The following is a 24,021-nucleotide window of genomic DNA, read 5'->3' on the forward strand; positions in this document are numbered from 1 at the left end:
TTCAGAGTCTCAACTATGGATTTTTCATGAATGAGTCAGTCATCAAGGTAGGAGTAAATATGAAAACCAGCATTCCGCAATGGGCTACAAGAGGATTTAAGCATTTGGTGAAGACTCTGGAAATATTAGACAGACCAAATGGTAAAGCACAGAAATGTTAGTGCAAGCCTGCTGCCACAAAATGCAGGTACTTCCTGTGACTGTCTGTAATTGGGACATGGGAAGTGTCCTATTCTAGAGTGACATGTATGCATTTTGCAAGATAACAGGAAGTCATTCATAAAGCTAGCATTTTGAATTTTGGTACAGAAAGGAACATGTTTAGTCTTAACAGGTCCAAGATTGGCCTCTTAGTTGCCTTCTTTTCTTGGGAGCAGAAAAATCCTTGAATAGAAGTCTTTCCCCTCCTGACCTAGAAGAACAGGTTGATGTATTTTGTTGCAGTAGTTCCAAGAGGGCTGCTGGTTAAGAGACTCTCTCACTCTTTTGGGGGGGGGGGGGGTGTCTTGGAATGTCGGGGGATTTCTCTGGACTAGCTGGAGTAACCCCTTTCTATGATGCAGAGGACCCACTGGTCATTGATTATGAACTTCCATTGATGTAGAATGAGGTGTCTTCCCACCAGAGGGTTAGAGGGGAAGGTGGGTAGCGGTTGTGCAGTCACAGGCTGACGACAGTCACAGCTGGTCTCTGTGCCGAGTGGGCTCTTTCAAGCTCATTGGGTCTCCATATTTGCTCAGGCTGATGCTTACTAAATTGTTTGCTTCTCTGAGCACAAGAAGCCTCCCCCCTTGACCTGTCTATGGGGAAAGGCCCTGTTTGGAAGGGCCGTTTCTATTACACTTGGGTGTAGGTGACAGATAAATTCCTTGTCTATTTGCTTTCCTTTTCTGTCCAGATTCTCAAACATCTTTTCAGCTGCGGGTCTAAAATGGATTTATTTGTCTTGTGGAGCATCCAGCCTTGACCTGGTCTGACAGAGGTCAAGCCCTAAGCCATGCAAGCCTGCAAATGACTGAACTTGTTCAGCTACTCTGCATGCTGCACCCAATGCAGCATATCCACATTTTAATCAGTATCTACAGACCTGTAATAGTGTTCTTGCTATCTCCATAATTTCCTTAGACAAGGTATTAACAACAGTGGTCTCTTTCTTAGTAACAATCTGGTCTCAAATACTGAACAGGCAAGTCTAAAATGAAGACATTTTGCATTCAAGTTTGTTGAACAAGATGCAGGTTTTGAGATAGTACATGCTCCCAGTGGAATTTTTCAAAAAATAGTATAGAAATAGAGAGCAAAAAAATTTAAGGAATTTAAAAGGGAGATAATGGGAAAAAATGTTACAGCCATGAAAAGTGCACGTAAGGGGAAAAGTACCGTGTAAAAATAGCAAAAGGAGAACCAAGGAAACAGCAAGACAATATCTCTTATAAATAAGAACTTAAAGGAAATGGCAGCAATTACTTCCCAGTTAACTAAAATTCTAACAGGAGTGGCCCTGATCTCAGCTGGGTATGTTTACTATGATGTGAAAGGAAATGTAATGGGCAAAGTTTTTAGATGCAATCTTTTTTTATTTTTATTTATTTTTTTTTTAAAGAGATCTGCTCTTTCACCCTTGTAAAAATGACTGCTAATTAGTCTTTATAAATTATTTTCTGCTGTGTACGTAACATCTTAGCTATCAACGCACATCACAGGAATGTAGGGTCCCTTCTCCTGAATTCTGAGGCTTAGGGAGAAAAACTGGCAACTGAACAGGCTGATTTAAGGTAATCTCCGATTCCACCTAGGCATAAAGATGGGAGAAGGTATACAAAGATGCTCTGTCCAGGACGATCAGGAACAGTTCTACAAACACCAGAGCTTACAGCTCAGAAATTCTTCTTGTGGAGGCTAAGATAAATACTGAAGGGCAGATTAAGCAGCTGGCTTAAAAGAGGCTAAGGTGCGTTTTCTCTGACACAGCTGAGATCCCATAGTGGAATAATTTACTTTCTAGATTGTCTGATGTGGATGACCTGCCAAACCCCTTTCCCTTGAGGACTGTTGGACTGATGGTCTGGAGTGTGATGCTGGAGGGAACTGATGGGAAGACAGGTTGAAATAGCAGAAGTAATACGCAAGCCTAACCGGATTTGAAAAGATCCAACAGCTATTCCAAGACCACAGCCATTTACGCTTTCTTTGGGTCATGGTCCCTGAATGGCACCAGGAAAACAATACTTATTTTGGTAGGTATGATTTTCTTGCATTAAGTTTCCTTGTCTCTCTTCATCATATTCAGCAGAATACATCATATTTAGCAGAATACTTGTCCCTACCTGGAATCAAAGTGAAATCATTGAAGCTGCCTTAAAGGTTTGGGTGTTTTAAGGAATGAGAGGTCAGCAAGCTGAAGCAACACCTTGCACCATCCCCTTGCCTGTATTTGTCAGAACATCCAAAGTGCTACTGTGACTAAGAGTGTGGACTAAGACAGATTTTCAGCTTTCTTCCCTGATTCTGATCAGTATCCTGGGGATCTAGCAGAATGGAGGAAAAGTGTAAAGGAACAGACCTGTCCAGTTCACTGAGAATGCATTTGTTTTTCATGGTTCTGGAGCTGCTGTTTTGACAAAGTACTTTCTCAGCAGCTTGTTCACACTGGATGCAAACAGGTTTATCTCCAGTAGACATGATATCCAGGGCAGAAAATAATTTCCTATTTAACATGCATCTGTGTGACAGTGTGTATGGCGGGGGGTGTGTGGTCTGCTTGGAATATGCACAGCCCGTCTCCTAATGCACTCTGTTTTGAGGATTATAGGCTGCAGTTAGTTACATCACTTTCAGAGCTATCTCCGAGGCTTGCAATGTCAGTCTTCAAAGCAAGTAAGAATGTCACACCTTGTTTATGTTATTACAAAACAGTTATACTGTCTAACCTCACATGTAGAACTACCCGATACAGGGAGATGATGAAAGCTTTCAGGGCAAGGATAATCTCTCTGACATGTAGGTGCTTCTGTATTACTTTCCCACATATCATGGACCTGGTGGGTTCCCAAATGAGCCCCACAACCAGGTCTAAAGACTCATAGGTTGAAGTGTCTTGAATGGTGCTCCCAGATTCAGCTCACATTGCTAAATCCTTCATGAGGTTTCTCTCTTGAGGTAAAGACCGATTTTGGTCTCTAAACAATGGGTATAGAATAGTTGTGTAAGAACTTGCCATAACAACACATGTCCTTCTCTTCCATGATGCAATATTCATAACAGTAAGGAGGTTGCTGCCTGCAGCACCGGATATCCGACCAGTATACCAAAGTCTTTGGATAAGGGATATGGGCGACATTGCATATCAGAGCCATAAACCTATGTCAGCTATATATATGTGACGTCTGCACATACCAAACTCAGAACTGACTGCCGCATAACGCAGTACCGCTGGGAGGCTAGAAGGAAAGAAGCTTTCCAGACCCACACATACCAACAGTCAAGGAAGTATTTAAGCTGTAGAACTATATGGCAGCTGTTATACCCTTTTAAGGAAAGCAAAGAAAAAAACACTTAAAGAAGGGGTGTGGAGTGGGGACTGAATACTGCAACACGGAAGAGAAGGACATCTATGGTTATGGTAAGTTCTTATACAATTATTCAATGTCTTTCTATTCTCATGTTGCAGTACTCATAACACTAGGGACAGTACCAAAGCTTTAGGTAGGAGCCTGGGAGGTAGGCTGGGAGACAAAGATGAGGAGACCCTGCAAAATAGACCTGGCAAACCCAGCCCTTGCTCTAGAAATCAAGTCCAACTTGTAATGTTTGGTGAAAGTATGCAGAGAAGACCAGGTGGCTGCTTCCATAACGGAAGCGTAGTCAATGTCCCTGAAGAAAGCTGACAAAGAGACAGCTGCTCTGGTAGAAAAGGCTTTCACACTGGAATTCAATTCCTTTCCATGAAAGGAATAGCAAAATGAGATAGACTTAGAAATCCATGAGGCAATGGTCTGGTTTGACACTCGCTTGCCCAGGGCTCTAGGGTGAAAGGAGAGAAAAAGCTGGTCAGACTTTCTAATGGATTTGGTCTTGTCCAGATAATACCTCAGTTGTCTAGGAACATCCAGGGAATGCAAAGTCCTTTCTGAGGAGTTCTAAGGTTGAGGGAAAAAAACAGGTAGATTAATGGTCTGATTCAAGGAGAGCTCATTAACCACCTTAGGCATGAAGGAAGGATTTGTTCTGAGGGAGACTCTGTCTCTGTGGAAGATAAGGTATGGAGGAACGACCATAAGGGCTTGGATTTCAGAGACCCTCCTGGCAGGAGTAAGAGCCACCAGCAAAACTGTTTTCCAAGTACATAACTTAAGAGATGCTGAATGGGCTGGTTCAAAGGGAGGTAAAGTGCGTTTTTCCAGCACAAAATTAAGGTCACAGGATGGAGCAATAGGCTTACAAGGAGGTCTGATATGGAGAGTCCCTTTAAAAAAAAAAGAAAGAAAAAAAAAGAAAAAAGTTTTGCATCTAGCCTGGGTGCCAATGGGGGTACTAAAGGGAGACACAAATGGAGATGGCTGACAAATGCACTTTTACAGAAAAATGTCAGTCCAGAATGAAGTAGCTCACACAAATAAAGGACCATAGGTACTGGATCAAGTAAAGGGTCCTGTTTGTTCTTGTGACATCACGTGGAGAATCTTTCCCATTTAGACAAGTAATTTCTCCTGGTACTAGGTATCCTAGCCTCCTGCAGGACACTGAGTACGTCCTCTGAATACAGGTGTCTAAAGGGGATCAAAATTCTATCTATAAGGTCAGTCTGAGGTTGAGCACCTGTGGGTGTATGAGGGATCACCTGACTTGTGTAAATAGGTCGAATTGGTGAGGTAACCTGTGGTGACTGCCCTTGGCTAATAGTAGTAGTAGGAAAAACCAATGCTGTCTTGGCCAAAATGGGCTCACCAGCAGGATTTTTGGCTTGACCCTCAAACTTCAGAAGGACTTTTTGAATCGGTGTGAAGGGGAGGCATAAAGGAACATCCCCTCCCATGAAAAAGAGAAGGCGTCCACTTTCCAAACTTGTGGATGAGGAGTTCTCATGCAAAAGAGGGGCATCTGTCTGTTCTGGGAGGAGGCAAACAGATCTGCCTGTGGAATACTTCACCTGTGAATAAGATCCAAAAACACTTCTCTGTGAAGCATCCATTCGTGAGGGTGCTAAGGTTCTGCTGGAAGTGTCTGCTGTCACATTCTCTGTTGAGGGAATGTATACAGCTCTACAGGTGCATTTGAAGGTTCACTGCTAGGGACCAAATCTGAACTGTGAAAGTGCAGAGTGACTAAGACCTTGTCCCCCTCTGCTTGTTGACATACCACAGAACTGTCATACTGTGTGATTACCTTCAAGGTAGGTGCCTGGCAGCAGAATCTCTTGGAAGGCCTGCAGTGCCAAGAGAAGGGCCTTCAGTTCCTTTATGTTGATGTGTTCCTTTTTCTCTCAGTGGACCACTCTCACTATCTTTGTTCGGACTGTTGTTTCTGTGCAGTATGGCTCCCTAACCCAGACCTGATGCATTTGTGTAAAGGTGTTGTGTGGGAGAAGGGATCTGCAGGGGTATTACCCCTTGACTGAGGGTAATGTTGGAGATCCACCATGACAGTTCCTTTTTCAGGCATAGCAGTGTGTGTGTATTGGCTCCACAAATTCCTCAAGACCCACTGGAATTTCATCATATGCAGCCAGACCAAGGGAAGCAGGGGAATCAAGGAGGCCATGTGGCCTAGGATCCTCAGGAATTGCCTGGCTGAGATGGCTGGGACAGGAAGAAGAGATTGGAAGTAGTGGGCGAGGGTTTCCACCTTCTGGCAGGGGATAAAGGGTGACCATGTCCATCCTTATCCTGCACCCCAAAAAGACAAGGTCTTCACTTGGTGTCATTTGAGATTCTTGTAGATTCACTGCGAAACCTATGTCCTCCAGTATCCTGCCCACCATGTCTAAGTGATGGGGACAGGGAGTGATTGTCCTGTTACAGGATTAGGAGGTCATCTAGGTAGGGATAAATTTGAATGCCCTGGAGTCTGCAATGGGAGATAACCTGGGCTAGACACTTTGTGAATACTCTTGACACAGTAGAGCACCCAAATGACAATGCAGAAAAAGGTACAGTTTTGTACCTACCATAAATGTAGATTTCGAGTGTATACACTGCTGCAGTCATTACACTTGGGTTATCCTGCCGTCAGGCGGTCCCGCAGTTGGCCAGAGTTCCAAAGTCTTGGTCCGGCGTCGGTTGCTGTCACCTCCTCTCTGACATCAGTGCGACAGGGGTATATAAGATGCAGCCGACGCCATTTTCTTCAGTTTTTCTTGCCCCAGATGTCAGGTGCCCCCAAATAGGTAGGCAATTCAAATTGCTAGTAAACAATACAAAAGAAAAGCAAAAAAACATTTTAGTTACCAGCAAATACTTCCCATAGGTAATAAAGGGTAGATGCCCTAGGTAAGTTCCAGAAAGTAAGAGGGGAAGGAGGGAGGGTAACCTGGACTGCAACAGTCTACATTTATGGTAGGTACAAAACTGTACTATGTTCGTGTTACACTGCTGCAGTCATTACACTTGGGTGGAATCCCAAAGCTGAGGTAGGGAGGCTAGATCTATAAGGCATTAGGGATGGCTATAAGGCCCTGCAGTACAGCAGTGGCAAAGCCAGCTCTGGATTTGGAGTATAAAGGCAAATGGTAATGTTTGGTGAAGTTATGCACAGAACTACATGTTGTTGCTTGCAAAATATCCTTGGTAGGTACTCCTCTGAGCTAGGCAGTTGAAGTGGCTGTTGACCTGGTGGAGTGAGATCTAATGCTGCTAGGTACAGGTTTCCTATGGTGGGTATAGCAGAAACGTATACAATGTCCTATCCATTTTGAAATAGTCTGCTTTGAAATGGCTTTTCCCTGTGCTCCTGCAGCATATGCTACCAATAATTGCTCTGATTTTCTGAAAGCTTTGGTTTTGTCCAAGTAGAAGCATAACTGTCTGTGAATGTCCAAAAAATGTAGAAGTCTCTCCCCTTTGTTATATGGTTTTGGATAAAAAGTTGGCAAGTGAATAGTTTAGTTTAGAGCCACACTTGATGCCACCTTTGGCATAAACGTATGGTTAGTTCTTAAAGACACCTTGTCCTGGTAGAAGATGAGGAAAGGTTCCACTGCCATTAGTGCTTGTAATTCTGAAACTCTTCGTGCTGATGTTACTGCCAGTAACAGAGCAGTTTTCCAAGAGATGTATTTTAATTCTGCTGTGTTAGCTGGCTCAAAGGGAGGTAGAGTTAATTTTTCCAAAACAAAGTTGAGGTCCCAAGTTGGTGTAGGTGCTCTACGGGGCGGTCTTATGTTTTTAGCCCCTCTGAGGTATTGTTTGAGCAAAGGATTAGAAAGAATTGGTGGATCCGTGTTGTAATGAGCAGAGATAGCGGAGGCGTGGATCTTGATGGATGTAAAAGAGAGGCCCTTGTCCAGCATCTCAGTTAAGTATTGCAGTATCTGAGGAATGTTTGGGACAAGAGGGTCAAGGCTGTGAGCTTGGTTCCAGGCACAGAATCTCTTCCATTTATTTGAGTATGCTTTCCTGGTGCTAGGCCTTCTGGCCTCCAGAATGATATCCATAACGGCTTTGGAGAGAGGCATTGCTTGCTTGACTAGGGAATTTTCCATGCAGCTAGGTTTAATGTCTTTAGCTGGCTGTGAAGTATCTGATTGTTGTGTTGTGTCAGCAACTCTGGGATTTGAGGCAAAATCCAGGGTGGTTCTTGTACTAAGTTCTTTAAGATTGGGTACCAGTGCTGGCATGGCCAGTCTGGTGCAATCAGTATCATTTTTGGCTTTTCCTGCCTGGCTTATATGAGTACCTTTGGAAGGAGAGGTAAAGGAGGGAAAGCGTATACTTGTAGTTTTTTCAAGCTGAATGAGAGGGCATCCACTTTCCATGCTTGTGGATGGTAGCTCCTTGTGCAGAATTTCTGTAATTGGCAGTTCTTTGGGGAAGCAAACAGATCTATATCCGGGCTCCACCATTTTTGTGTTATCATTCTGAATATTTGTGGATTCAGTTCCCATTCATGTGGGTCCATAATGTTTCTGCTTAGGTCGTCTGCCAGGGCGTTTTTCTCTCCTGACAGGAATTGTGCTTGCAGATGAACTTGATAGTTTAGAGCTGTGTTCCACAAGGTCATGGCTTGTCTGCAGTGGGGGTAAGAGTGTGTGCCCCCTTGCTTGTTTATGTACCACATAACTGTGGTGTTGTCTGTCTTATGTAGCAATTGTCCTGGATGCAGTAGGTCCTTGAAAGCTATAATAGCATTTTGTACAGCTAGCATCTCTTTTTGATTGATGTGGAGATGTCTTTGCTCTGTGGGCCGCTCGCATGTGTGCTCCCCAGGCGTAATCCGATGCATCTGTTGTCAGTGTCTGCCTGGCTGTGGGTTGAGTGAAAGGCTGTCCCTTGTTGAGGTGACAAGCTTGTACCCACCATCAAAACTCCTGTTGTAGGCAAGGAATTCGTGGTATAACTGTTTCCAAACTTTGACAGTGTTGAGACCATACATTCTTTAGATGCCATTATAGTTTCCTCATATGCAGTCTGGCATATGGAATCAGAAGTATGCAAGATGCCATGTAGCCCAAGGCCTGCAGAATTTTTCTTACAGGGAGTTGGATCTTTGTTGCCATTAATTGAAAATATTGAGTCAGTTGTCCTTGCTTGTCTGGCATGAGATAAGCCATCTGGGCCGTTGTGTTCAAGCTGGCACCCAGGAATATTATCTGTTATGAAGGCGCTAGTTTTGATTTCTTTTCGTTTACTGTGTACCCTAGGCAACTTAACTTTTTTACGTATGCCAGATGCTTTAGTAGAATGTCCTTGCTCTCTGCTTGAATCAGGCAGTCGTCCAGGTATGGATAAATTTGAATTCCTTTTTGCCTGCAAAATGCAATTACTGGTGCCAGGCACTGTGTGTAGACCCTGGGCGCAGTAGATAAGCCAAAGGGCAGTGCAGAGAATTGATAATGCATTGAACCAGCTAGAAATCTGAGGTATCTTCTGCAGTTTTGTCGGATAGGGACATGCAGGTATGCCTCTGAGGTCCTAAGTCATGAGCCAAGCTTTCTTGCCAAGCATTGGAAGTAGCTGCTGTAGTGTCAACATCTTGAATTTCGGAACATCCAGGTAAGTGTTTAGTGTAGAAAGGTCCAGAATGGGTTTTCAGGCTTTGTCCTTTCTGGGAACCAGAAAGATTCTTGAGTAAAATCCTTGTCCTTGTTCCTGTGGCGGTATCTTTTGAATAGCTCTCATGTCCATGAGTGTTGTAATTTGTTTTTGAGCCTCTACCCATTGATTTGGTGGCAGATTTGGCATTCCTTTTAGCCTTGACAGGGTGTGAAAATGGAACCTGTAACCTTGAGATACAAAGTTGAGAACCCATTTGTCTTTGGTGATGCAATGCCAGTTGTGATAGAAAAGTGCCAGTTTTCCTCCTAAGGGGGCTGCCAAGAGAGAACTGTTTGGCAGCTGTAGTGGAAAGTCATTGAGTCTGTTTTTTATAAGGTCGAGACCTGTCTTCCCCTTCTTTCTGGCCTGGTGTGCCCCATTGTCGAGGCCTGTAAGGGCCTTGTGTCTGACCTCTACCTCGTGGACGTCTGTACCTGCCCCTTTGAGGTCTATCTGTGACAGGAAAGGACCAATTTTTCATTGGCCAATTTCTGCTAAAACGAGGAGGCTGAACCTGTAAGAAATCTTTCACCGTTTTTGCATACATTTTGCCTTATCCTCCATCTTCTTTAATACCTCCTCTGCCTTAACTCCAAACAGCACATCCCGCTGCAAAGGTGCATCCAATAATTTGACCTTAACATTATCTGGTAAGTATGTTCTTTTAACCACGCATGCCTTCTAATGACAGAGCCTGTAACTGCTGCTCTACAGGAGGCCTCTAAGAAATCAAACCCACATTGCAAAGTATGTTTTCCCACTTGTTCAGCTGCATGCAATAAATCCTGCATTTCTTTTAAGTTAGGAGGATCTGAATCTGGAAGCATCTTTTGTTTCAACTGAGACATCAAAAATTGCTGATATTTTAGCATGTGAAACTGGCAATTCAAGGCTCTCATTGCTAAAGTTGCAGACATATATACCTTCTTTCCCCATCTGTCTAATGCTCTGGAATCTCTGTCAGAGGGAACTGGGTTTTTTGCTGATGAGGCCTTAATCCCTTTGGGTCCCTGAGAAATAGTTTCAGGGTCAGCAACAGGGCTTTTGTACAGAAATTTGAGAGAGTCAGGGACTCTGTAATATCCATCAGGTTTAACTGGGGCTGGGGATAAGGAGCCAGGGTTCAAACTGGATTCAGTGTACACATCATCCACAATGTCTAAAACTGGCGGGATAGCAAGGGGTCTGTGTTGAGGCAATAAAAGGAAGTCTCTGAGCCTGTTCTTGGATTCTGAGTAATCCTGACCTTCCCAATGGAAATGCTCCCTCATGGTATGTAAGGTCTCTCCAAAGGAGTAATCCTCAGGCGGAGAGGCTGACGGAATGGATTCCTCAGCATCAGAATCCTCATAAGGGGGTAAAGAATATCCTAGGTCCGAGGAAGAGTCTGAGGAAATGGACATCTGGTCAGAAGATTAACAGTCTGCATCCTGTCTGGGACTTTTATCAGGAGGGGGATGGGACCCCCTGATCAGGTGATTAGGTCATCGGCCATTTTTAGCATTTGTTTCTTAGGCATGGAAGCCTGTCCTGGAGAGAGTTGTGTCTGTTTCTTTGCTTTTAAGGGGGGCGTAGACTTAACAGAGGGTTTAATAGTTAACTGGGTAGATCTGAAAACCCCCTCTGTAACTGTGGATTGCTCAGCTACTTCGGTTCCCTCTGTAGGTTTAGGATTGGTAAGCTGAAGACCTAGTGCATCCAAAGGCCCAGCCAGCTCCACGTGGGAGTCGGAGGCGGTCTGTGAAAGCGGTCAAGGGCTGCGTAGGCGCCTCGCTGAAAACCAGAGAACCAGCGACCGGCCTAGAAGAGGCCTCGTCAGTTTTGGGCCTCGGATGCCTGTCTTTGCCCTTGCGCTTTTTATGCATTTATGAAATACCGACAACATGGTGTAATTGAATTTTCTACCAAAATAATGTCGGGCAAAAATCAAACCGACGTTCAATAGTGTGCTCGTTAAACCTAGCACAAAACAGACAACCAGTGACGTCGTGGTCAGGGCCTAGGCATGGAATACAACAGGAGTGGAAATCCTTATGTGGTATTTGCTTCCCACAAGAAATACAGTTATTAACTTTTACTGACATTGGTCTGAGGCAAGAAAAAGTTTCCCCAACGGGGTATTTTGCTCTTTCAGAAACAGAAGGTTCTGGATTCAGAAAGAAAATATCAGGAGTCGGCCGACCGGCACTTGCGAACTGCTTCTGCTTCTGGCACCACGCGGCAAGAAAGATTGAAGAAAATGGCATCGGCTGCATCTTATATACATCTGTCGCACTGACGTCAGTGAGGAGGTGACAGCAACCAACGCCGGACCAAGACTTTGGAACTCTGGCCGACTGCAGGACCGCCTGACGGCAGGATAACCCAAGTGTAATGACTGCAGCAGTGTAACACGATGAACATCAAGAAGTTATGTACTCACCATAACGTTCAATGTATGTAGTCCATCTCGCCTCACATTCTTACCCGTGGGTTCGGAGCTGAATGTTGGCTCCGACTCGGCCATACTTTTTAGCTCAAAGTCTTTCTATTGGCTGGGCTAAGATGGTATCCCATGCTGCACTGCTCTCTATCCCCAGATCTAGTTTGCTGCGAGCACCAGCACTCGCTCTGCATGCATAACACCTAAGGAAAGGAAAAACAAACCAAGAATGAAGGGAACTCTGAAACCAGGCCTAACCTCCAGATCCTCCAGGAGGGGAGGTAAGTAAAAATGTGAGGCGAGATGGACTACATACATCGAACATTACGGTGAGTATGTAACTTCTTGATGTTATGTAGTCCAATCTCGCCTACATTCTTACCCATGGGACAGTGTCCCCAGCACCTAAATCCTGGGAGGCTCAGTAGAAAATACTCCTAAGCACTGTGGAACCAAAGGAAGACCTGCCCCTAGATACCACATCTAACTTGTAATGAGTAACAAAGGTGTGTGGAGATGCCCACGTAGCCGCAGCACAAATATCATCCACAGACAATCTGTCCTGAAAAGCTGTAGATGTAGATACAGACCGGGTAGCGTGAGCCTTCACCCGGAATGGTAAAGCTTTACCCCCTAAGGTATAAATGAAAGAAATATAACTGGAAATTCACCTGGACAACGTGACTTTGGAAACAGAAGACCCAATTCTGCTTTCCGAAAATGAAACAAACTGATCAGATTTCCTGAGGTCTTTCGTTATGTGCAAATAAAAACGTAATTGTTTGAGAACGGAGGGAAAAAACACTGGCAATTCAACAGATTGGTTAAGGTTACTAACTGATGCTACTTTGGGAAGAAAGGAGGGGTTTGGTCTGAGAGAAACCCTGTTCTTATGAAAAATCAAATAAGGGGTTTCATTGATAAAGCTTGAAGGTCTGAAACGGGTCTGGCTGAAGTGATGGCTACCAAAAAGACAGTCTTCCAAGTTAAGAATTTTAAATCGCAAGTGGCTGCAGGCTCAAATGGGGGTGAAGACAGACCCTGTAGAACAAAGTTTAAGTCCCAAGGCATAACAGGTTCCGAGACCAGAGGACGAAGTAAAGTGCCCTTCAGGAAAGCCTTACAGAGTCTATGTGCCATTAGACTAGGTTTGTCTGCGACATGAACGGTAGATATCGCCGCCAACTGGACTTTAATGGTTGCGGCCGCTGAACCCTGGTTAAAAAACATAGACAGGAACTCCAATACAGACAAAATTGGAGCTGTGCAAGGGTCAATCTTTTTGGCATGTGCCCAGATTGAAAACCTCTTCCATTTGCTGTAATAAATCTTCCTGGTCGTAGGCTTGAGGGGAAGATAAAATATGAACCACCTCTGGCGAAAATTGGTGAAGCCTAACTAATGACGGAAGTGGAGTAGCCAGGCTGTCAACCGGAGGGTCCGAAGAGAGGGATGGAGCTGCCCTGACATGTGAGTCAGTAAGTCTGGTTGTGGGTCCAGAATCCAAGGAGCGTCCATGAGATAGGGATGGAGAAAGGGAAACCAAGTTTAACGAGGCTTGTGTGGGGCAATCGGAATCATTTTGCTTCCCAAGGACTGCGCTTTCTGAATAACCTTTGACAGCAAGGGAACTGGAGGGAAGGCATATAGTAGACCGGAGGGCCAATCGTGGACTAGAGCGTCCCTGGGTGACTCCCTCTGAGGTGGGATCAGAGTGAAACAACTGCGGCATTTGGCATTGAGGGGGCTGGCAAAAAGGTCGCAGCAAGGCTAACCCCACCTGCGGAAGATCTGCTCTGCACCTTGACAGTTCAGGGACCACTCGTAAGGCATCAGAATAGCTCTGCTTAGCCTGTCTGCAAACACATTGGACTTCCCCGGAATGTGCGTTGCTACCAGAAAACGTTGGGAAGACAATGCCCACTGCCACACTCGCATGGCCTCTCTGCAAAGGGGATATGACTTGGTTCCTCCCTGCTTGTTCAGATACCACACCAGTGACATATTGTCTGAGTGGATTGCAATAATCCGAGAGGAAGAAAACTCTGAAGTGCTTGCAATGCTAGTAGCACAGCTCTCATCTGCCGGACACTGATATGCATCTTGTGCTCTCGCCGCATGCCTTGGACTGCCCTGTTAACCGGGAGCGCAGGAACAAAGGGCGCTCCCGCAATGAGGTTGTCGGTGTGAAGCCACCAACTGAGATACTGTTTGCACCTGCCTGCGAGTAGAATAGGGTGAGAAAGTGGAAGACGTTGAAGAGACCACTGGGCGAAGAGTAGCCAGTGAAGGAGCCTCATATGTAACCTTGCCAGAAGGACTAACAATCATAGCAGCCACTGTCCCCAACAATTGGTGGACCCATCTTGCCTTCACTCTTCTCAGAGGGAACAAGGTGTAAACCTGTTGTTGTAGGACTCTGATTCTTTCCTGTGGTAGAAACGCCCACATGAGGATGGTGTCTGATTCAGCGCCTATAAAAGTGACACGCTGTGAGGGCAACAAGGCAGATTTTTCCCAGTTCAATGTGATTCCCAACTGTTGACATAGGTTGATAGTAGCGTCCCTGGTCTGAAGTAGTAGATGCCTGGTAGTGGCAGTAAGGAGTCAGTCGTCCAGGTATGGAAACACTTGGAATCCCTGATGTCTCAAGTGAGCAGTCACCACTGCCATGCATTTGGTAAACACCCTGGGGGCTGTGGTGAGACCAAAGGGCAGGGCTCGAAACGGAAAGTGACTGGCTCCCAGCCGGAAGTATAGGCGACTTCTGGATGCCCTTGTCCATCTTTATGTGGTAGTAAGCATCCTTGAGGTCGATGGAGCACATCCATACTTCTTTTCCCAACAATGGGAGAATAGACTGCAATGTGACTATTCGGAACTTGGACTGCAATGTGACTATTCGGAACTTGGACTGCAATGTGACTATTCGGAACTTGGACTTTTGCACATGGGTGTTCAATTGGCTGTGATCCAAAATGGGTCTCAGGTCCCCTGTCCTTTTCGGCACCAAAAAAAATCTGCAGTAAGTCCCTAATCCGATCTGGTCTGAGGGGACATGTTGGATGGCTCCGTTTTCTAGCAGCTTTGAAACTTCTGAAGCTGCGTAATCCCTTTGACTCGGTGGAACCATCCAGGATTTTCTTGATTGGAGGGGGATTTGACGAGAAGGGAATGACATATCTTCTGGAAATTATTCGTAGAACTCATTGGTCCTGGGTGATATCTTGCCAGGCCTCAGAGTATAATGAGATTCGACCCCCGACTGGCTCTGGAAACGCACAGTCGGGCCTCCCATCAGGAGCAACGGTAGGGAGAACCACAAAAGGAATCGCAGTCTCCCGAGTTGCGAGGGCCTCCTCTGCCCCAAGTGCGGCATCTCCCTGAATAACCACCCCCTCCCCTGCCTCTGGAGGGGGGCTCACCTTGTGCACTGGGAAAAAACTCTGATTTCTTGAACCACATTTTGCCACCCCTCTGGGCCTTGGGATAAGGCTTAGAGGGAAGGGGAAAACAAACTCCTACGTCAGACAGAGGTTTTTCCCTCCTGCTTGCACCTAGTGAGTGTCTTTCACCTTGGTTCTGAACAAAGAACCACCCTCAAACGGGGCATCAGTGAATGAAGACTTGAAGGCGTCCACGAAATGACAAGGGCGCATCCAGGCCTGCCTCCTAAGAGCAACTCCTGAACTTGCTGCCCTACTCGCTCCCTCGGCTGCATAGGAGATTAGCCTCATGGAGGAGTTTGCAATAGAATTGAGGGTAGACATCTGAGCATTGACCTTCTGGGCCTCCGTCTCAGAAACGTTACCCGTGTGAGTTTCTCCAAGCTCCTTGAGGAGTTCTCTCTGAAGCCGTGTAAAGTGTGATAAGTAATTCAGTGACCGTAAGGTAAAGGTCGCTGAAAAAAAACGTACGCTTCCCATACTGGTCCATAGTCCTAGACTCCTTGTCAGGGGGATGGACAGTGGAAGAAGTCTCAGCTAATTCCTTCTGGGTGGCAGCTGCCACCACCCATCCACAGGGACTCCCTTGGATAGAAATTCCTTATCAGGAGGAGCAGACAAAAATTTATTGGGTCTTCTGGGGACTGGTTCCACAGAGTCAGGGGTTTCCCACACCCTTCGACAAACCAAATCCAGAAGCTCAAAGGGTGGATACACCCAGGAGGCGGAGGGCTGAGCACCAAAGGCTTTCAGGAAGACGAACTCCTCGGAGGGGGCTTTAGATGGCCAGTCACCTCTCTGCTTCAAAATCTCTAGGATGTCAGAGAAAGAAACATCCTCAGAGGATGACTTAGGGGACCTCTCAGATTCCTCGAGGTTGGTGTCTGATGTGAGAGACTCATCCTGGGAATCTATGTGCTTCCTCTTGCATGGTTTTCTTTCTGGTTGGCTCCTCGGGCAAAAACTCTGAGAGGCCCTCAGAAATATGGGGACCACTCGTAGGGGTACCCTGAGGTCTTGGGGCTCCGCTGTCCAGAGATAGATGGCGATCAGATCATATATTGTGCATGGCACCTTACAGGTTAATTACTCAGATTTAGCATTTATTTATTTTTAGTCATTGTGGTTGTTTTTTAGATAATATTTTCAAATAGTATCATTAAATATAAATGGTATATAAACATTCATACATATATATTGTTTTGAACTTGAATTTGATTGATTTTAACTGAATATAATAACAACAAGCTGAGCCTTTTTGCTTGCTTTAATCTGGTAATAACTGAAATACTATTTGTTTTTATTGCTTTATTTAATGTAATTGATCTGGTTAATTGATTAAGTAATTAACCTATCAGCTTATGAAATGAGGTTTGAAAATGTGTATTTAAGCTCTTTGATGGATATTGTTAAAAACCTGAGGAAGCGTGTCGATACACGTGAAAACGCTTGTTTTTTGTATAATAAATATAGTTTTTATTTCATCGTGGTGGTCTTCTGTTGCCGTTTGTGGATTTGTAGACCTGCACTGGTGTTGTAGGGAACAGAATGACCGACCTGTATGATGCCGCTGACGACCTGGCCAGCACGCTCCGCATGGCCTCGAAGGCTGGTCCTCCTGGATCCGAAGAACGACCAGTCTCCGAAGCCGAGACAGGAGTCAGGCTTCCCAGCACCGAAGCACCGAGAGGGAGACTAGGAGCAGAGAGGTGTCCTGAAGCCTCTCCCTTGGGTCCGACCAAAGAATCCTGAGTCCTGAACCTCATGGACAGCACCGACGGGGTCGGAGCTGACGTCGGAACCGATAAGCCAGGAGGAGCTGTCGGAATCAACCTAGGGACATCACACGGAGCTGAGCACTCCGGCTCCGAAAGCGGAGATGTGCTCGAAGGAGGAAGTATCGATGCAGGTTGAGGGACGGAGCTGAGCACTCCGGCTCCGAAAGCAGAGATGTGCTCGAAGGAGGAAGTATCGATGCAGGTTGAGGGACCGGCTCCGGAGCATACTGGGTCAGAGCCGAGAACAATTTAACCAGTACCTGTGACTAAAGAAATCACTGCACCACTCTATTGACATCCACATCTGATAAGGTCCTGGAAGATTTGGAGGATAGAGAAGGAGATAGAGACCTCCTCTCTGAAGGGGACCTGTGAGGAGGGGATACTGGCCTAATGCTAGGCGACCGGCTCCAAGAAAATTGGAGCCGAAGCAGGTTCCATAACAACTGACACTTCCTGAGGCGCCGAGGATGTCGATGAAGACTTTGCTATTTTCTCCGGTGGCTCCGAGGAGACTGATGGAGCCAGAGATCGCTTTTTTGCTTTTGAAGATTTTGCCTTAGAACTGGAAGCACTCTCCAGACCCTCCTCGAGGGAGGGTTTCAGAAGTCCCTTCAAAATCAATTTGTTCTTCCATTCCTGAAGAACACGTGGGCTAAAGGCATGACAGAAACTACACGATTCCTGGAGATGAATCACTTCCAGACAGTACACACAGAGCGTCCATCAGTAATGGACATTTTATAACTGCACTTGGAGCACTTCTTGAAGCCCGAGGGCTTATACTCCTTAGTATCTTTGGACATAGTTAACCAACAACAAGTAACTAACTGAAAAATAGACCAACAGTCAAACAGTCACAAGCGCGGGAACAAGCCAAACAGCCGACAGAATACCACAAAGATCTCCAACTCCAACGATCCTTAGACACAAATACAAGGGGGAGGACCAATTCCTCTAATTTAAAAGGTTTTATTCCACGGGAAGACTTTAGCACACAAGGAAAGCAAAGGGACAGACTAGGTCCTCTAACTGAAACGGGCCTAGCCCGTTGGAAACAGCTAGTGGGATACCACAGAATACGTAATCAAGAAAACACAACTTTTCCACAATACAGTCAAGAACAAACACAATAGCTATTAAAATAGTTCTGATAGAAGAAAAAGGATACTTAGCCACAGCCAAGAGCGAGACCACATCCGAGCTACACAAGCGGCAAACGAGATCTAGGGATAGACAGCAGTGCAGCATGGGATACCATCTTAGCCCAGCCAATAGAAAGACTTCGAGCTAAAAAGTATGGCCGAGTCGGAGCTGATATTTGGCTCCGAACCCACGGGGTAAGAATGTAGGCAAGATTGGAAAACATAACATGTACAGTTGTGTACACTTACCATAAATGTAGATGTTCGAGTGTATTCCCTGTTGCAGTCATTACATTTGGGTAATCTGCTTGCAGGTTGCCCTCAGGCGGCCTGATTAACAAAGTCTTGGGTCCTGCGTTGACTGCTGTCCCTTCTTCCATGACGTCAGGTCGTCAGGGGGTATAAAACATGCAGCCAATGCCATTACATTAGTTTTTCTTAACCCAGATGTCAGGTGCCCCCCCTTAATGGGAAGCAATTAAATACAAATATACAAGGTTATACCTCCAACAAAAAAGCAAATACACCAAAAAGCTTTTAAGTATAGTAAAGGAGAACAGAAGTATAGCCAAAAGAAGTCAGGGGCTGGAGGGAGGGTAACCATAACTGTAACAGTGAATACACTCTAACATCTACATTTATGGTAAGTGTACACAACTGTACTATGTTCTTCGTGTTTCACTGTTGGTCATTACATTTGGGTAGATTCCCAAAGCTATGGTTGGGAGGAGGAGTTTAAATAGCATTAGGGTCAGCTATAAGGCCCTGCAAGACTGCAGTGGCAAAGCCAGCTCTGGATTTAGAGAAAATTGGCAAATGATAATGCTTGGTGAAGGTATGTACAGAACTCCATGTAGCAGCTTCTAGGATGCCCCTGGTAGGAACGCCTCTGAGAAAGGCTGTAGAAGCAGATGCAGCCCTGGTGGAGTGAGGTCTGATCCCGTGGGGGATAGGTTTTCCATGGTGCTTATAGCAGAAATGAATGCAATGGCTTATCCATTTAGAAATTGTTTGTTTTGAAAAAGCCTTTCCCTATGCCCCCGCAGCAGATGCTATCAGCAGTTCAGATTTTCTTTGAGGTTTAGTCCTGTCCAAGTAGAATCTAAGTTGTCTGTGCACATCCAAGGAATGCAATATCCGTTCCCCTTTGTTCTGTGGATTAGGAAAGAAGGTTGGCAAATGAATAGACTGATTAAGAGCCACACTGGATACCACCTGGGGCATGAAGGATGGATGGGTTCTGAGTGACACCCTGCCCGCATGAAAGATGATGAAAGGCTCCACTGCCATAAGGGCCTGTATTTCAGATACCCTTCTAGCTGAAGTGATTGCTAAAAGGAAAGCTATTTTCCAAGAAAGAAATTTTAAGTCTGCAGTAGCAGCTGGCTCGAAAGGAGGTAGAGTGAGTTTCTCCAATATAAAATTAAGGTCCCAGGCTCATCTGGGTGGTCTTAAGTTTCTGGCCCCTCTGAGGAACTGCTTGAGCAGTGGGTGAAAAAAGAGGGGTGGTTGTGTGCTGTAATGAGCTGAAATGTCTGAGGCATGAATTTTGATGGAGGAAAAGGAAAGGCCCTTGTGAATCATCTCAGTTAAGTATTGAAGAATCTGAGGTAAACTGGGTACTGCTGTGGCCATCCCTTGAGTTTGGTTCCAGGCACAGAATCTTTTCCATTTCTCAGCATAAGATTTTCTAGTACTAGGCCTCCTTGCCTCCAAATGACATACATTTGTTTACAAAGGGATGGTAACGGAGAGATTAGGCAAATAGCCAGGCTGCCAGGTTTAGAGTTTGAAGATGGGGGTGCGGAATCTGGCTCTCCTGCTCAGACAGCAAGGTAGGGGTCCTGAAGTAGGTGCCATGGGGCCAGCTGAGACACACTGCGCAAGAGGGGGTACCAGTGTTGGCGTGGCCAGTCTGGTGCAATCAGTAGCATCCTTGGTTTATCCTGTTTGATCTTTAGAAGTACTTTGGAGAGGAGAGGCAGAGGGGGAAAGGCATAAACTGACAGATTTTTCCAGCTGAAGGAGAGAGTACCCACTTTCCAAGCTTGTTTGTGGTGAGTCCTTGTGCAGAATTTGTCCAATTGATAGTTCTGGGGGGAGGCAAACAGGTCTATATCTGGGATCCCCCATTTGCTGATCAATATGTTGAAAATCTTTGGTTCCAGTTTCCACTCGTGTGGGTCCATGATATGTCTGCTTAGTTCGTCTGACAGTGTATTTAGCTTTCCTGGCAGGAATTGCGTAGATGAACTTGGTAGATCAAGGCTGTGCTCCACAGAGCCATGGCTAGTCTGCAGAGGTGGGTAAGAATGGGTACCCCCTCCCCGCTTGTTTATGTACCACATAACAGTGGTGTTACCCGTCTTTACCATTAATTGTCCTGGAAGAATGTGGTCCTTGAAGGCTGTCAGAGCATTCTGTACAGCTAACATTTCTTTTTGATTGATATGCAGGTGCAGTTGACTTGGGTTCCATTTGCCCTGAATGCACTTCCCTGCCAGGTGAGCCCCCATGCATAGTCTGATGCATCTGTTGTTAGGGTTTAAACAGCAGGGGGTAGAGTGAATGGTAGTCTCTTGTTCTGGTGGCAGGCCTCTGCCCACCAAAGGAATTCTAACCATAGGCAAGGTATGATAGGAATCATTGCTTCTAGATCCTGAGAATGTTGACACCACAGACATTTTAGATACCACTGCAGTTTCCTCATATGCAGTCTTGCATATGGAATTAGTAGAATGCTCGAGGCCATGAACCCAAAGGCTTGCAGTACTTGCCTTGCAGATAGCAGGGTTTTTTGTGGCCACTAGTTTGAAGTAAGTTGTCAAATGAATTTGTTTCTCTGGTGTGAGGAAAGCCATCTGGGAAGTTGTGTTCAAGCATGCTCCCAGGAATAGCATTTGTTGACAGGGTACCAGCTGTGATTTATTTTCGTTTATGGTGTACCCCAGACAAGTTAATACCTTTTGTACAAATGCCAGATGATTCAGAAGTACGTCCTGGCTTCCTGCCTGAATTAGACAATCATCCAGGTATGGGTAGATTCGAATATTTATTTGCCTACAAAATGCAATGACTGGAGCTGGGCACTTTGTGAATACTCTGGGCGCAGCAGATAAGACAAAGGGCAGTGCAAAGAACTGATAGTGCATGCAGCCTGCTTTGAAGCGTAGGTATTTTCCACAAGATTCCCTGATTGGGATGTGCAGGTAGGCTTCCTTTAAATCCAGTGTTGCCAACCAGGCATCTTTGCCTATCATGGGAAACAACTGGTGAAGAGTTAGCATCTAGAATTTTGGAATCACCCAAAAAGGTGTTTAGGATAGACAGGTCCAGGATAGGACACCATTTGTCGTCTTTTCTGGGTACCAGGAAAAGTCTTGAGTAGAAACCTTGTCCCTTTTCCTCTTCTGGTACAGTCTGAATAGCTTTTAATCTTAAGACAGAGTACCTGCTTTTGAGCCTCTGCCCACTGATTTGGGGGTAGATCTGGCCAACTGTTTGGGGTTGGTAACATGTGGAAGTGAAATCTGTATCCCTGGGAAAATATGTTTAAAACCAATTTGTCCTGGGTAATGAGTTCCCAGTTTTTTGCTTGCAGAGCAATCTTTCCCCCTAAAGGAGCAGACCAGTTGAGATGTGCTTGGAAGTTTTAAAGTTAAGTCATTGAGACAGCTTACCATGGGGGGGGGTCTTATTACTCCCTGATTTGGAAGTGGGAGTCCCCCACGGCTTAGTCCTGTGCGTACCCTGGGACTGGAGCCTGGGTGTTCTGCTGGTTCTGGGTTTGAACTGAAGGCCTGGAAGAGGCAGGAAAGGACCAATTTTTTGAGGGCCAATGCCTACTAAATCTAGGAGACTGCACTTGTAAGAAATCTTTAACAGTTTGCATAGATTAAGCTTTTTCCTCCATTTTATTTAAGAGCAACTTCTGCTTCATCACCAAACAGGCGGTCCTGAGTTAAGGGAGCATCCAGCAATTTAGTTTTAACATGATCTGGCAGAGACTGCTTCTTAAGCCAAGCATGCCTTCTAAGTACAGACCCAGTGACAGCAGCCCTGCAAGATGCCTCTGGTGAATCAAAACCACATTGCAAAGTACGTTTTCCAACCTGTGCAGCAGAATGCATTAAATCCTGTAAATCCTTATTTTCAGCACAATCAGGAATCATTTTCTGTTTAAGCAATCCAATAATATGCTGCTGATACTTTAACATATGAAAATGGCAATTTAAGGGCCTGATGGCCAAGGTTGCAGAGGTGTATACCTTCTTACCCAATCTATCCAGGACCCTGGAACCTCTATCAGAGGAGGTAGGACTTTTGGCAATAGTAGCCTTAATGCCCTTGGGTCCCTTTGAAATGGTCTCAGGATCCGCAGTAAGATTTTTAAAAAGGAACTTGAGAATCAGAACCCTGTAATATCTATCAGGTTTTCTGGGAGCAGGAGGTAGAGACTCAGGGGTCAAGCTAGATTCCGAAAAAGCATAGTCAACAATGTCCATCACAGAAGGATAGCTAAGGGCCTGTGTTGGGGTAGGTGTAAGAAATCCCTAAGCCTCTTTTTAGAATCAAAGTAATCCTGGCTTTCCAAGTGAAAATGTTCCCTAAGAGTATGCAAGGTTTCACCAAAAGAAAAATCCTCTGGGGGAGAAGCAGAGGGAATAGAGTCCTCTGCATCAGAATCCTCATAGGTAGATCAGGGTAAATCCTGGTCATCAGAGGAGACAGAAATTTCAGAATTCTGGCCAGAAGTATCATAAGCAAATTCAGTCCTAGGTCTCAGAGGGGGAAGGTTGGCTTCCTCTGATTAGAGTAATAAGGTCTTCAGCCATTCTTACTTGTTTTTTAGGCATAGAGGCCTGACCATGCGGTCTGGGCATCGGTTTCCTAGGCATGGTTCGAGTTTTAGACCTAGAAAAAGAAGATGGCATCAGTTTAACATACAAGTCAGTAGGCCTGAATACACCCTCAGAAGCCGGTGCCTGCACAGCGGCTCAGGACCCATCCAGGGTAAAGACATCCACAGGTTCCATAGTTGAAGCATCTCGCGACATACCGGACTCTGAATGGGTCACAGTAGAGGCCTGCAAATCTGAATTAGCGGGTATCAGGGGCTGCGAAAGCGCATCACTGAGTACCAGCGAACTGGCGACTAGCATAGGAGAAGCGTCATTGGCAGCTTTGAACCTAGGTGGCCTGTCTCTGCCTTTATCTTTGTGTTTTTTCGGAATGTCGGTAGTCGGGTGGCTTACCGAAGACATATCTGGATAACTGAACCGAATATCAAAATATTTAGAAGCGAAAATGTACTGATGAATAGTGCGTGGTTTAAATAAGGCACAAAACAGACAGCGAGGTACATCGTGGTCAGGGCCTAGGCAAGGAATATAGTACGAATGAAAATCTTTGAGATATTTGCTTTCCACAAGAAATACAATTACTGACATTGGTTTAGAGCAAGAAAAAGTTTCCCCAACGGGGTACTTAGCTTTAGTTGAAGACTTCGGTTCTGAAACTCGAAAACGAAAATTTCAGGAGTCGGCCGACCGGCACTTGCCAACTGCTTCTGCTTCGGGCACTGCACGGGAAGAAAGACTGATGTAATGGCGTCGGCTGCATGCTTTATACCCCTGACTATCTGATGTCACGGAAGATGAGACAGCAACCGACGCAGGACCCAAGACTTTGATAATCAGGCCGAATGAGGGCTACTGCAAGCAGATAACCCAAATGTGATAACTGCAACAGTGAAACACGAAGAACATCTGGTTGCGGCACCTAAGACTGAAGGGCTTGGAAGGCTCTGAACAAGTTCTGTTAAAAGGCTTCCAATCCTGGTGTAGATTCTGCAGATCTGTGCTTTTCTTTTTGTTTGTTTCTTAAAGAAACAGGAAAAATAGTTGGTTTGGGAGCGGACGGGGTGGAATGTAAAGCAGCAGTAGTCCCCTCCGATGCCACAAGCCATGGTTCCCCCTC

The 24,021-nt window shown here is 45.5% G+C and overlaps 1 protein-coding gene across 1 annotated transcript in view; it reads right to left on the minus strand.

Annotated features, from left to right (window-relative positions):
* The window catches only part of CAND1 (cullin associated and neddylation dissociated 1), a 2,253,229-nt gene that overhangs the window by 887,290 nt on the left and 1,341,918 nt on the right, over positions 1–24,021 (minus strand). The gene's annotated exons all lie outside the window — the stretch shown is intronic.

The sequence above is a fragment of the Protopterus annectens genome, chromosome 11.part0 (genome assembly GCF_019279795.1).
Source record: "Protopterus annectens isolate FY-2018-M chromosome 11.part0, PAN1.0, whole genome shotgun sequence".
Taxonomy (NCBI): domain Eukaryota; kingdom Metazoa; phylum Chordata; order Ceratodontiformes; family Protopteridae; genus Protopterus; species Protopterus annectens.